We start from the raw sequence: 14588 nt of genomic DNA, 5'->3' as shown, positions 1-14588 counted from the left end.
AAGATGGAGCTTGTAATTACAACAAGCATAATTTCAACGTTTATGGATTTGTCTGTGATGTTTTTTTAAAGTAACTGTCTTCCCATATGGTCTGGCTTTTAGGATTCCTGGTTTTCGCCCCGGGTTGAACTCCCAGTATGGGAAAGAACATCTTGTCATTTGGGATGCACTTGTGTAAGAACAGATACCACATTTTAACTGGCAGCAGAATCACACAACACAACAATATTCCCTCAGCAACAGCAAATGTGACATGTTTTGTAGATTCATAATTTACAAGACTTTTTAAACATTGAATACACTTCAAGTTTGCATTTCTTGCTCTGCAGTAAAATTCATGCAACAACAGGAGGATCAAATTAAGATATGCATCTGAAACAGAAAACCAAGGAACCTTGTTGTTGACAGACGCAATGACTGTGTACACTGGTCTAGCTGTGACCTGACTTCTGCTTAGACGTGGGGCCAGTGGCGCGATGGATAACGTGTCTGACTACGGATTAGAAGATTCTAGGTTCGACTCCTTGCTGCCTCGATGCTTAATTTTTAATTGATTGAAATCAAGCCGGGATTGATACTGTATACTTTTCAGTGCTTCTGGCTGTTCTCACTTCAAACTCATTTTAGACTGATTTCATCTGGACATTCCCCAACATCTCAGAGAAAAAAAGATGTAGCTTTTAATCCAACAGGCATAATGTCAACATTTAAAGATTTGTCTGTGATGTGTATTTTAAGTATGTGTCTTCCCATATGGTCTAGCGGTTAGGATTCCTGGTTTTCACCCAGGTGGCCCGGGTTCAACTCCCGGTATGGGAAAGAATATCTTGTCTTTTGGGATGCACTTGTGTAACAACAGATACTGCATTTTAACTGGCAGCAGTTTCACACAACACAACAATATTCCATCAGCAACAGGAAATGTGACATGTTATACAAGGCGTTTTAAACGTTGAATACACTTCATGGCTGCATTTCTTGCTCTGCAGTAAAATTCATGCAACAACAGGAGGATCAAATTAAGATTTGCATCTGTAACAGAAATCCCAAGGAACCTTGTCGGTGACAGAAGCTATGACTGTGTACACTGGCCTAGGTGTGTCCTGACTTCAGCTTGGCTGTGCGGCCAGTGGCGCAATGGATAACATGTCTGATAACAGGTCAGAAGATTGAATATTTGACTCCTGTTTGGCTCAAAACTAGATTTATTTGACCAAAATCAAGCTGGGAAAAATACTGTATACTTTTCATTGTGTCTGGCAGTTCTAGATTCAAACACATTTTAGACTGATTTTATATGGGACTTTTCTCCATCATCTCTGAGAAAAAGATGGAGCTTGTAATTACAACAAGCATAATTTCAACGTTTATGGATTTGTCTGTGATGTTTTTTTAAAGTAACTGTCTTCCCATATGGTCTGGCTTTTAGGATTCCTGTTTTTCGCCCGGGTTCAACTCCCAGTATGGGAAAGAACATCTTGTCATTTGGGATGCACTTGTGTAAGAACAGATACCACATTTTAACTGGCAGCAGAATCACACAACACAACAATATTCCCTCAGCAACAGAAAATGTGACATGTTTTGTAGATTCATAATTTACAAGACTTTTTAAACATTGAATACACTTCAAGTTTGCATTTCTTGCTCTGCAGTAAAATTCATGCAACAACAGGAGGATCAAATTAAGATATGCATCTGAAACAGAAAACCAAGGAACCTTGTTGTTGACAGACGCAATGACTGTGTACACTGGTCTAGCTGTGACCTGACTTCAGCTTAGACGTGGAGCCAGTGGCGCGATGTATAACGTGTCTGACTACGGATCAGAATATTCTAGGTTCGACTCCTTGCTGCCTTGATACTTAATGTTTAATTGATTGAAATCAATCCGGGATTGATACTGTATACTTCTCAGTGCCTCTGGCTGTTCTCACTTCAAACTCATTTTAGACTGATTTCATCTGGACATTCCCCAACATCTCAGAGAAAAAAAAGATGTAGCTTTTAATTCAACAGGCATAATGTCAACATTTAAAGATTTGTCTGTGATGTGTATTTTAAGTATGTGTCTTCCCATATGGTCTAGCGGTTAGGATTCCTGGTTTTCACCCAGGTGGCCCGGGTTCAACTCCGGGTATGGGAAAGAAAAGCTTGTCGTTTGGGATGCACTTGTGTAACAACAGATACTGCATTTTAACTGGTAGCAGTTTCACACAACACAACAATATTCCCTCAGCAACAGGAAATGTGACATGTTATGTAGATTCAAATTATACAAGGCTTTTTAAACGTTGAATACACTTCATGGCTGCATTTCTTGCTCTGCAGTAAAATTCATGCAACAACAGGAGGATCAAATTAAGATTTGCATCTGTAACAGAAATCCCAAGGAACCTTGTCGGTGACAGAAGCTATGACTGTGTACACTGGCCTAGGTGTGTCCTGACTTCAGCTTGGCTGTGCGGCCAGTGGCGCAATGGATAACGTGTCTGATAACAGGTCAGAAGATTGAATATTTGACTCCTGTTTGGCTCAAAACTAGATTTATTTGACCAAAATCAAGCTGGGAAAAATACTGTGTACTTTTCATTGTGTCTGGCAGTTCTCGATTCAAACACATTTTAGACTGATTTTATATGGGACTTTTCTCCAACATCTCTGAGAAAAAAGATGGAGCTTGTAATACAACAAGCATAATTTCAACGTTTATGGATTTGTCTGTGATGTTTTTTTAAGTAACTGTCTTCCCATATGGTCTGGCTTTTAGGATTCCTGGTTTTCGCCCGGGTTGAACTCCCAGTATGGGAAAGAACATCTTGTCATTTGGGATGCACTTGTGTAAGAACAGATACCACATTTTAACTGGCAGCAGAATCACACAACACAACAATATTCCCTCAGCAACAGCAAATGTGACATGTTTTGTAGATTCATAATTTACAAGACTTTTTAAACATTGAATACACTTCAAGTTTGCATTTCTTGCTCTGCAGTAAAATTCATGCAACAACAGGAGGATCAAATTAAGATATGCATCTGAAACAGAAAACCAAGGAACCTTGTTGTTGACAGACGCAATGACTGTGTACACTGGTCTAGCTGTGACCTGACTTCAGCTTAGACGTGGAGCCAGTGGCGCGATGTATAACGTGTCTGACTACGGATCAGAATATTCTAGGTTCGACTCCTTGCTGCCTTGATACTTAATGTTTAATTGATTGAAATCAATCCGGGATTGATACTGTATACTTCTCAGTGCCTCTGGCTGTTCTCACTTCAAACTCATTTTAGACTGATTTCATCTGGACATTCCCCAACATCTCAGAGAAAAAAAAGATGTAGCTTTTAATTCAACAGGCATAATGTCAACATTTAAAGATTTGTCTGTGATGTGTATTTTAAGTATGTGTCTTCCCATATGGTCTAGCGGTTAGGATTCCTGGTTTTCACCCAGGTGGCCTGGGTTCAACTCCCGGTATGGGAAAGAAAAGCTTGTCGTTTGGGATGCACTTGTGTAACAACAGATACTGCATTTTAACTGGCAGCAGTTTCACACAACACAACAATATTCCCTCAGCAACAGGAAATGTGACATGTTATGTAGATTCAAATTATACAAGGCTTTTTAAACGTTGAATACACTTCATGGCTGCATTTCTTGCTCTGCAGTAAAATTCATGCAACAACAGGAGGATCAAATTAAGATTTGCATCTGTAACAGAAATCCCAAGGAACCTTGTCGGTGACAGAAGCTATGACTGTGTACACTGGCCTAGGTGTGTCCTGACTTCAGCTTGGCTGTGCGGCCAGTGGCGCAATGGATAACGTGTCTGATAACAGGTCAGAAGATTGAATATTTGACTCCTGTTTGGCTCAAAACTAGATTTATTTGACCAAAATCAAGCTGGGAAAAATACTGTGTACTTTTCATTGTGTCTGGCAGTTCTCGATTCAAACACATTTTAGACTGATTTTATATGGGACTTTTCTCCAACATCGCTGAGAAAAAGATGGAGCTTGTAATACAACAAGCATAATTTCAACATTTATGGATTTGTCTGTGATGTTTTTTTAAGTAACTGTCTTCCCATATGGTCTGGCTTTTAGGATTCCTGGTTTTCGCCCGGGTTGAACTCCCAGTATGGGAAAGAACATCTTGTCATTTGGGATGCACTTGTGTAAGAACAGATACCACATTTTAACTGGCAGCAGAATCACACAACACAACAATATTCCCTCAGCAACAGCAAATGTGACATGTTTTGTAGATTCATAATTTACAAGACTTTTTAAACATTGAATACACTTCAAGTTTGCATTTCTTGCTCTTCAGTAAAATTCATGCAACAACAGGAGGATCAAATTAAGATATGCATCTGAAACAGAAAACCAAGGAACCTTGTTGTTGACAGACACAATGACTGTGTACACTAGTCTAGCTGTGACCTGACTTCAGCTTAGACGTGGGGCCAGTGGCGCAATGGATAACGTGTCTGACTACGGATCAGAAGATTCTAGGTTCGACTCCTGGCTGGCTCGATACTTAATTTAATTGATTGAAATCAAGCCGGCATTGATACTGTATACTCTTCAGTGCTTCTGGCTGTTCTCACTTCAAGCTCATTTTAGACTGATTTCATCTGGACATTCCCCAACATCTCAGAGAAAAAAAGATGTAGCTTTTAATCCAACAGGCATAATGTCAACATTTAAAGATTTGTCTGTGATGTGTATTTTAAGTATGTGTCTTCCCATATGGTCTGGCGGTTAGGATTCCTGGTTTTCACCCAGGTGGCCCGGGTTCAACTCCCGGTATGGGAAAGAATATCTTGTCGTTTGGGATGCACTTGTGTAACAACAGATACTGCATTTTAACTGGCAGCAGTTTCACACAACACAACAATATTCCCTCAGCAACAGGAAATGTGACATGTTATGTAGATTCAAATTATACAAGGCTTTTTAAACGTTGAATACACTTCATGGCTGCATTTCTTGCTCTGCAGTAAAATTCATGCAACAACAGGAGGATCAGATTAAGATTTCCATCTGTAACAGAAATCCCAAGGAACCTTGTCGGTGACAGAAGCTATGACTGTGTACACTGGCCTAGGTGTGTCCTGACTTCAGCTTGGCTGTGCGGCCAGTGGCGCAATGGATAACATGTCTGATAACAGGTCAGAAAATTGAATATTTGACTCCTGTTTGGCTCAAAACTAGATTTATTTGACAAAAATCAAGCTGGGAAAAATACTGTATACTTTTCATTGTGTCTGGCAGTTCTAGATTCAAACACATTTTAGACTGATTTTATATGGGACTTTTCTCCATCATCTCTGAGAAAAAGATGGAGCTTGTAATTACAACAAGCATAATTTCAACGTTTATGGATTTGTCTGTGATGTTTTTTTAAAGTAACTGTCTTCCCATATGGTCTGGCTTTTAGGATTCCTGGTTTTCGCCCGGGTTGAACTCCCAGTATGGGAAAGAACATCTTGTCATTTGGGATGCACTTGTGTAAGAACAGATACCACATTTTAACTGGCAGCAGAATCACACAACACAACAATATTCCCTCAGCAACAGCAAATGTGACATGTTTTGTAGATTCATAATTTACAAGACTTTTTAAACATTGAATACACTTCAAGTTTGCATTTCTTGCTCTGCAGTAAAATTCATGCAACAACAGGAGGATCAAATTAAGATATGCATCTGAAACAGAAAACCAAGGAACCTTGTTGTTGACAGACGCAATGACTGTGTACACTGGTCTAGCTGTGACCTGACTTCAGCTTAGACGTGGAGCCAGTGGCGCGATGTATAACGTGTCTGACTACGGATCAGAATATTCTAGGTTCGACTCCTTGCTGCCTTGATACTTAATGTTTAATTGATTGAAATCAATCCGGGATTGATACTGTATACTTCTCAGTGCCTCTGGCTGTCCTCACTTCAAACTCATTTTAGACTGATTTCATCTGGACATTCCCCAACATCTCAGAGAAAAAAAAGATGTAGCTTTTAATTCAACAGGCATAATGTCAACATTTAAAGATTTGTCTGTGATGTGTATTTTAAGTATGTGTCTTCCCATATGGTCTAGCGGTTAGGATTCCTGGTTTTCACCCAGGTGGCCCGGGTTCAACTCCCGGTATGGGAAAGAAAAGCTTGTCGTTTTGGATGCACTTGTGTAACAACAGATACTGCATTTTAACTGGTAGCAGTTTCACACAACACAACAATATTCCCTCAGCAACAGGAAATGTGACATGTTATGTAGATTCAAATTATACAAGGCTTTTTAAACGTTGAATACACTTCATGGCTGCATTTCTTGCTCTGCAGTAAAATTCATGCAACAACAGGAGGATCAAATTAAGATTTGCATCTGTAACAGAAATCCCAAGGAACCTTGTCGGTGACAGAAGCTATGACTGTGTACACTGGCCTAGGTGTGTCCTGACTTCAGCTTGGCTGTGCGGCCAGTGGCGCAATGGATAACGTGTCTGATAACAGGTCAGAAGATTGAATATTTGACTCCTGTTTGGCTCAAAACTAGATTTATTTGACCAAAATCAAGCTGGGAAAAATACTGTGTACTTTTCATTGTGTCTGGCAGTTCTCGATTCAAACACATTTTAGACTGATTTTATATGGGACTTTTCTCCAACATCGCTGAGAAAAAGATGGAGCTTGTAATTACAACAAGCATCATTTCAACGTTTATGGATTTGTCTGTGATGTTTTTTTAAAGTAACTGTCTTCCCATATGGTCTGGCTTTTAGGATTTCTGGTTTTCGCCCGGGTTGAACTCCCAGTATGGGAAAGAACATCTTGTCATTTGGGATGCACTTGTGTAAGAACAGATACCACATTTTAACTGGCAGCAGAATCACACAACACAACAATATTCCCTCAGCAACAGCAAATGTGACATGTTTTGTAGATTCATAATTTACAAGACTTTTTAAACATTGAATACACTTCAAGTTTGCATTTCTTGCTCTTCAGTAAAATTCATGCAACAACAGGAGGATCAAATTAAGATATGCATCTGAAACAGAAAACCAAGGAACCTTGTTGTTGACAGACACAATGACTGTGTACACTGGTCTAGCTGTGACCTGACTTCAGCTTAGACGTGGGGCCAGTGGCGCAATGGATAACGTGTCTGACTACGGATCAGAAGATTCTAGGTTCGACTCCTGGCTGGCTCGATACTTAATTTAATTGATTGAAATCAAGCCGGCATTGATACTGTATACTCTTCAGTGCTTCTGGCTGTTCTCACTTCAAACTCATTTTAGACTGATTTCATCTGGACATTCCCCAACATCTCAGAGAAAAAAAGATGTAGCTTTTAATCCAAAAGGCATAATGTCAACATTTAAAGATTTGTCTGTGATGTGTATTTTAAGTATGTGTCTTCCCATATGGTCTAGCGGTTAGGATTCCTGGTTTTCACCCAGGTGGCCCGGGTTCAACTCCCGGTATGGGAAAGAATATCTTGTTGTTTGGGATGCACTTGTGTAACAACAGATACTGCATTTTAACTGGCAGCAGTTTCACACAACACAACAATATTCCCTCAGCAACAGGAAATGTGACATGTTATACAAGGCATTTTAAACGTTGAATACACTTCATGGCTGCATTTCTTGCTCTGCAGTAAAATTCATGCAACAACAGGAGGATCAAATTAAGATTTGCATCTGTAACAGAAATCCCAAGGAACCTTGTCGGTGACAGAAGCTATGACTGTGTACACTGGCCTAGGTGTGTCCTGACTTCAGCTTGGCTGTGCGGCCAGTGGCGCAATGGATAACGTGTCTGATAACAGGTCAGAAGATTGAATATTTGACTCCTGTTTGGCTCAAAACTAGATTTATTTGACCAAAATCAAGCTGGGAAAAATACTGTGTACTTTTCATTGTGTCTGGCAGTTCTCGATTCAAACACATTTTAGACTGATTTTATATGGGACTTTTCTCCAACATCTCTGAGAAAAAAGATGGAGCTTGTAATACAACAAGCATAATTTCAACGTTTATGGATTTGTCTGTGATGTTTTTTTAAGTAACTGTCTTCCCATATGGTCTGGCTTTTAGGATTCCTGGTTTTCGCCCGGGTTGAACTCCCAGTATGGGAAAGAACATCTTGTCATTTGGGATGCACTTGTGTAAGAACAGATACCACATTTTAACTGGCAGCAGAATCACACAACACAACAATATTCCCTCAGCAACAGCAAATGTGACATGTTTTGTAGATTCATAATTTACAAGACTTTTTAAACATTGAATACACTTCAAGTTTGCATTTCTTGCTCTTCAGTAAAATTCATGCAACAACAGGAGGATCAAATTAAGATATGCATCTGAAACAGAAAACCAAGGAACCTTTTTCTTGACAGACACAATGACTGTGTACACTAGTCTAGCTGTGACCTGACTTCAGCTTAGACGTGGGGCCAGTGGCGCAATGGATAACGTGTCTGACTACGGATCAGAAGATTATATGTTCGACTCCTGGCTGGCTCGATACTTAATGTTTAATTGATTGAAATCAAGCCGGCATTGATACTGTATACTCTTCAGTGCTTCTGGCTGTTCTCACTTCAAACTCATTTTAGACTGATTTCATCTGGACATTCCCCAGCATCTCAGAGAAAAAAAGATGTAGCTTTTAATCCAAAAGGCATAATGTCAACATTTAAAGATTTGTCTGTGATGTGTATTTTAAGTATGTGTCTTCCCATATGGTCTAGCGGTTAGGATTCCTGGTTTTCACCCAGGTGGCCTGGGTTCAACTCCCGGTATGGGAAAGAATATCTTGTTGTTTGGGATGCACTTGTGTAACAACAGATACTGCATTTTAACTGGCAGCAGTTTCACACAACACAACAATATTCCCTCAGCAACAGGAAATGTGACATGTTATGTAGATTCAAATTATACAAGGCATTTTAAACGTTGAATACACTTCATTGCTGCATTTCTTGCTCTGCAGTAAAATTCATGCAACAACAGGAGGATCAAATTAAGATTTGCATCTGTAACAGAAATCCCAAGGAACCTTGTCGGTGACAGAAGCTATGACTGTGTACACTGGCCTAGGTGTGTCCTGACTTCAGCTTGGCTGTGCGGCCAGTGGCGCAATGGATAACGTGTCTGATAACAGGTCAGAAGATTGAATATTTGACTCCTGTTTGGCTCAAAACTAGATTTATTTGACCAAAATCAAGCTGGGAAAAATACTGTATACTTTTCATTGTGTCTGGCAGTTCTCGATTCAAACACATTTTAGACTGATTTTATATGGGACTTTTCTCCAACATCGCTGAGAAAAAGATGGAGCTTGTAATTACAACAAGCATCATTTCAACGTTTATGGATTTGTCTGTGATGTTTTTTTAAAGTAACTGTCTTCCCATATGGTCTGGCTTTTAGGATTTCTGGTTTTCGCCCGGGTTGAACTCCCAGTATGGGAAAGAACATCTTGTCATTTGGGATGCACTTGTGTAAGAACAGATACCACATTTTAACTGGCAGCAGAATCACACAACACAACAATATTCCCTCAGCAACAGCAAATGTGACATGTTTTGTAGATTCATAATTTACAAGACTTTTTAAACATTGAATACACTTCAAGTTTGCATTTCTTGCTCTTCAGTAAAATTCATGCAACAACAGGAGGATCAAATTAAGATATGCATCTGAAACAGAAAACCAAGGAACCTTGTTGTTGACAGACACAATGACTGTGTACACTGGTCTAGCTGTGACCTGACTTCAGCTTAGATGTGGGGCCAGTGGCGCAATGGATAACGTGTCTGACTACGGATCAGAAGATTCTAGGTTCGACTCCTGGCTGGCTCGATACTTAATTTAATTTATTGAAATCAAGCCGGGATTGATACTGTATACTTTTCAGTGCTTCTGGCTGTTCTCACTTCAAACTCATTTTAGACTGATTTCATCTGGACATTCCCCAACATCTCAGAGAAAAAAAGATGTAGCTTTTAATCCAAAAGGCATAATGTCAACATTTAAAGATTTGTCTGTGATGTGTATTTTAAGTATGTGTCTTTCCATATGGTCTAGCGGTTAGGATTCCTGGTTTGCACCCAGATGGCCCGGGTTCAACTCCCGGTATGGGAAAGAATATCTTGTTGTTTGGGATGCACTTGTGTAACAACAGATACTGCATTTTAACTGGCAGCAGTTTCACACAACACAACAATATTCCCTCAGCAACAGGAAATGTGACATGTTATGTAGATTCAAATTATACAAGGCATTTTAAACGTTGAATACACTTCATTGCTGCATTTCTTGCTCTGCAGTAAAATTCATGCAACAACAGGAGGATCAAATTAAGATTTGCATCTGTAACAGAAATCCCAAGGAACCTTGTCGGTGACAGAAGCTATGACTGTGTACACTGGCCTAGGTGTGTCCTGACTTCAGCTTGGCTGTGCGGCCAGTGGCGCAATGGATAACGTGTCTGATAACAGGTCAGAAGATTGAATATTTGACTCCTGTTTGGCTCAAAACTAGATTTATTTGACCAAAATCAAGCTGGGAAAAATACTGTATACTTTTCATTGTGTCTGGCAGTTCTCGATTCAAACACATTTTAGACTGATTTTATATGGGACTTTTCTCCAACATCGCTGAGAAAAAGATGGAGCTTGTAATTACAACAAGCATCATTTCAACGTTTATGGATTTGTCTGTGATGTTTTTTTAAAGTAATTGTCTTCCCATATGGTCTGGCTTTTAGTATTTCTGGTTTTCGCCCGGGTTGAACTCCCAGTATGGGAAAGAACATCTTGTCATTTGGGATGCACTTGTGTAAGAACAGATACCACATTTTAACTGGCAGCAGAATCACACAACACAACAATATTCCCTCAGCAACAGCAAATGTGACATGTTTTGTAGATTCATAATTTACAAGACTTTTTAAACATTGAATACACTTCAAGTTTGCATTTCTTGCTCTTCAGTAAAATTCATGCAACAACAGGAGGATCAAATTAAGATATGCATCTGAAACAGAAAACCAAGGAACCTTGTTGTTGACAGACACAATGACTGTGTACACTGGTCTAGCTGTGACCTGACTTCAGCTTAGACGTGGGGCCAGTGGCGCAATGGATAACGTGTCTGACTACGGATCAGAAGATTCTAGGTTCGACTCCTGGCTGGCTCGATACTTAATTTAATTGATTGAAATCAAGCCGGGATTGATACTGTATACTTTTCAGTGCTTCTGGCAGTTCTCGATTCAAACACATTTTAGACTGATTTTATATGGGACTTTTCTCCAACATCGCTGAGAAAAAGATGGAGCTTGTAATTACAACGAGCATCATTTCAACGTTTATGGATTTGTCTGTGATGTTTTTTTAAAGTAACTGTCTTCCCATATGGTCTGGCTTTTAGGATTTCTGGTTTTCGCCCGGGTTGAACTCCCAGTATGGGAAAGAACATCTTGTCATTTGGGATGCACTTGTGTAAGAACAGATACCACATTTTAACTGGCAGCAGAATCACACAACACAACAATATTCCCTCAGCAACAGCAAATGTGACATGTTTTGTAGATTCATAATTTACAAGACTTTTTAAACATTGAATACACTTCAAGTTTGCATTTCTTGCTCTTCAGTAAAATTCATGCAACAACAGGAGGATCAAATTAAGATATGCATCTGAAACAGAAAACCAAGGAACCTTGTTGTTGACAGACACAATGACTGTGTACACTGGTCTAGCTGTGACCTGACTTCAGCTTAGACGTGGGGCCAGTGGCGCAATGGATAACGTGTCTGACTACGGATCAGAAGATTCTAGGTTCGACTCCTGGCTGGCTCGATACTTAATTTAATTGATTGAAATCAAGCCGGGATTGATACTGTATACTTTTCAGTGCTTCGGGCTGTTCTCACTTCAAACTCATTTTAGACTGATTTCATCTGGACATTCCCCAACATCTCAGAGAAAAAAAGATGTAGCTTTTAATCCAAAAGGCATAATGTCAACATTTAAAGATTTGTCTGTGATGTGTATTTTAAGTATGTGTCTTCCCATATGGTCTAGCGGTTAGGATTCCTGGTTTTCACCCAGGTGGACTGGGTTCAACTCCCGGTGTGTGAAAGAATATCTTGTTGTTTGGGATGCACTTGTGTAACAACAGATACTGCATTTTAACTGGCAGCAGTTTCACACAACACAACAATATTCCCTCAGCAACAGGAAATGTGACATGTTATGTAGATTCAAATTATACGAGGCATTTTAAACGTTGAATACACTTCATTGCTGCATTTCTTGCTCTGCAGTAAAATTCATGCAACAACAGGAGGATCAAATTAAGATTTGCATCTGTAACAGAAATCCCAAGGAACCTTGTCGGTGACAGAAGCTATGACTGTGTACACTGGCCTAGGTGTGTCCTGACTTCAGCTTGGCTGTGCGGCCAGTGGCGCAATGGATAACGTGTCTGATAACAGGTCAGAAGATTGAATATTTGACTCCTGTTTGGCTCAAAACTAGATTTATTTGACCAAAATCAAGCTGGGAAAAATACTGTATACTTTTCATTGTGTCTGGCAGTTCTCGATTCAAACACATTTTAGACTGATTTTATATGGGACTTTTCTCCAACATCGCTGAGAAAAAGATGGAGCTTGTAATTACAACAAGCATCATTTCAACGTTTATGGATTTGTCTGCGATGTTTTTTTAAAGTAACTGTCTTCCCATATGGTCTGGCTTTTAGGATTTCTGGTTTTCGCCCGGGTTGAACTCCCAGTATGGGAAAGAACATCTTGTCATTTGGGATGCACTTGTGTAAGAACAGATACCACATTTTAACTGGCAGCAGAATCACACAACACAACAATATTCCCTCAGCAACAGCAAATGTGACATGTTTTGTAGATTCATAATTTACAAGACTTTTTAAACATTGAATACACTTCAAGTTTGCATTTCTTGCTCTTCAGTAAAATTCATGCAACAACAGGAGGATCAAATTAAGATATGCATCTGAAACAGAAAACCAAGGAACCTTGTTGTTGACAGACACAATGACTGTGTACACTGGTCTAGCTGTGACCTGACTTCAGCTTAGAAGTGGGGCCAGTGGCGCAATGGATAACGTGTCTGACTACGGATCAGAAGATTCTAGGTTCGACTCCTGGCTGGCTCGATACTTAATTTAATTTATTGAAATCAAGCCGGGATTGATACTGTATACTTTTCAGTGCTTCTGGCTGTTCTCACTTCAAACTCATTTTAGACTGATTTCATCTGGACATTCCCCAACATCTCAGAGAAAAAAAGATGTAGCTTTTAATCCAAAAGGCATAATGTCAACATTTAAAGATTTGTCTGTGATGTGTATTTTAAGTATGTGTCTTCCCATATGGTCTAGCGGTTAGGATTCCTGGTTTTCACCCAGGTGGCCCGGGTTCAACTCCCGGTATGGGAAAGAATATCTTGTTGTTTGGGATTCACTTGTGTAACAACAGATACTGCATTTTAACTGGCAGCAGTTTCACACAACACAACAATATTCCCTCAGCAACAGGAAATGTGACATGTTATGTAGATTCAAATTATACGAGGCATTTTAAACGTTGAATACACTTCATTGCTGCATTTCTTGCTCTGCAGTAAAATTCATGCAACAACAGGAGGATCAAATTAAGATTTGCATCTGTAACAGAAATCCCAAGGAACCTTGTCGGTGACAGAAGCTATGACTGTGTACACTGGCCTAGGTGTGTCCTGACTTCAGCTTGGCTGTGCGGCCAGTGGCGCAATGGATAACGTGTCTGATAACAGGTCAGAAGATTGAATATTTGACTCCTGTTTGGCTCAAAACTAGATTTATTTGACCAAAATCAAGCTGGGAAAAATACTGTATACTTTTCATTGTGTCTGGCAGTTCTCGATTCAAACACATTTTAGACTGATTTTATATGGGACTTTTCTCCAACATCGCTGAGAAAAAGATGGAGCTTGTAATTACAACAAGCATCATTTCAACGTTTATGGATTTGTCTGCGATGTTTTTTTAAAGTAACTGTCTTCCCATATGGTCTGGCTTTTAGGATTTCTGGTTTTCGCCCGGGTTGAACTCCCAGTATGGGAAAGAACATCTTGTCATTTGGGATGCACTTGTGTAAGAACAGATACCACATTTTAACTGGCAGCAGAATCACACAACACAACAATATTCCCTCAGCAACAGCAAATGTGACATGTTTTGTAGATTCATAATTTACAAGACTTTTTAAACATTGAATACACTTCAAGTTTGCATTTCTTGCTCTTCAGTAAAATTCATGCAACAACAGGAGGATCAAATTAAGATATGCATCTGAAACAGAAAACCAAGGAACCTTGTTGTTGACAGACACAATGACTGTGTACACTGGTCTAGCTGTGACCTGACTTCAGCTTAGAAGTGGGGCCAGTGGCGCAATGGATAACGTGTCTGACTACGGATCAGAAGATTCTAGGTTCGACTCCTGGCTGGCTCGATACTTAATTTAATTGATT

The 14588-nt window shown here is 39.6% G+C and overlaps 16 non-coding genes across 16 annotated transcripts; all 16 read left to right on the top strand.

The window, feature by feature from the left end:
* The first annotated feature begins 747 nt into the window (after window positions 1-747).
* On the top strand, window positions 748-819 carry trnae-uuc. Its single transcript has one exon. It is a non-coding gene; the product is annotated as a tRNA-Glu (tRNA).
* A 1255-nt stretch (window positions 820-2074) lies between these two features.
* Window positions 2075-2146, top strand: trnae-uuc. Its single transcript has one exon. It is a non-coding gene; the product is annotated as a tRNA-Glu (tRNA).
* A 1269-nt stretch (window positions 2147-3415) lies between these two features.
* On the top strand, window positions 3416-3487 carry trnae-uuc. Its single transcript has one exon. It is a non-coding gene; the product is annotated as a tRNA-Glu (tRNA).
* Window positions 3488-4469: 982 nt separating this feature from the next.
* Window positions 4470-4542, top strand: trnar-acg. Its single transcript has one exon. It is a non-coding gene; the product is annotated as a tRNA-Arg (tRNA).
* A 210-nt stretch (window positions 4543-4752) lies between these two features.
* trnae-uuc lies at window positions 4753-4824 on the top strand. Its single transcript has one exon. It is a non-coding gene; the product is annotated as a tRNA-Glu (tRNA).
* A 1270-nt stretch (window positions 4825-6094) lies between these two features.
* Window positions 6095-6166, top strand: trnae-uuc. Its single transcript has one exon. It is a non-coding gene; the product is annotated as a tRNA-Glu (tRNA).
* A 984-nt stretch (window positions 6167-7150) lies between these two features.
* trnar-acg lies at window positions 7151-7223 on the top strand. The gene has a single exon. It is a non-coding gene; the product is annotated as a tRNA-Arg (tRNA).
* Window positions 7224-7433: 210 nt separating this feature from the next.
* Window positions 7434-7505, top strand: trnae-uuc. Its single transcript has one exon. It is a non-coding gene; the product is annotated as a tRNA-Glu (tRNA).
* Window positions 7506-8758: 1253 nt separating this feature from the next.
* On the top strand, window positions 8759-8830 carry trnae-uuc. The gene has a single exon. It is a non-coding gene; the product is annotated as a tRNA-Glu (tRNA).
* A 984-nt stretch (window positions 8831-9814) lies between these two features.
* Window positions 9815-9887, top strand: trnar-acg. The gene has a single exon. It is a non-coding gene; the product is annotated as a tRNA-Arg (tRNA).
* Window positions 9888-10097: 210 nt separating this feature from the next.
* On the top strand, window positions 10098-10169 carry trnaa-ugc. The gene has a single exon. It is a non-coding gene; the product is annotated as a tRNA-Ala (tRNA).
* A 984-nt stretch (window positions 10170-11153) lies between these two features.
* Window positions 11154-11226, top strand: trnar-acg. The gene has a single exon. It is a non-coding gene; the product is annotated as a tRNA-Arg (tRNA).
* Window positions 11227-11818: 592 nt separating this feature from the next.
* trnar-acg lies at window positions 11819-11891 on the top strand. The gene has a single exon. It is a non-coding gene; the product is annotated as a tRNA-Arg (tRNA).
* A 1266-nt stretch (window positions 11892-13157) lies between these two features.
* Window positions 13158-13230, top strand: trnar-acg. The gene has a single exon. It is a non-coding gene; the product is annotated as a tRNA-Arg (tRNA).
* Window positions 13231-13440: 210 nt separating this feature from the next.
* Window positions 13441-13512, top strand: trnae-uuc. Its single transcript has one exon. It is a non-coding gene; the product is annotated as a tRNA-Glu (tRNA).
* A 984-nt stretch (window positions 13513-14496) lies between these two features.
* On the top strand, window positions 14497-14569 carry trnar-acg. The gene has a single exon. It is a non-coding gene; the product is annotated as a tRNA-Arg (tRNA).
* The last annotated feature ends 19 nt before the right edge of the window (window positions 14570-14588 follow it).

The sequence above is a fragment of the Oncorhynchus mykiss genome, unplaced genomic scaffold, assembly GCF_013265735.2.
Source record: "Oncorhynchus mykiss isolate Arlee unplaced genomic scaffold, USDA_OmykA_1.1 un_scaffold_304, whole genome shotgun sequence".
In the NCBI taxonomy this organism is placed as follows: domain Eukaryota; kingdom Metazoa; phylum Chordata; class Actinopteri; order Salmoniformes; family Salmonidae; genus Oncorhynchus; species Oncorhynchus mykiss.
This window is presented reverse-complemented; position numbering and strand designations above follow the sequence as displayed.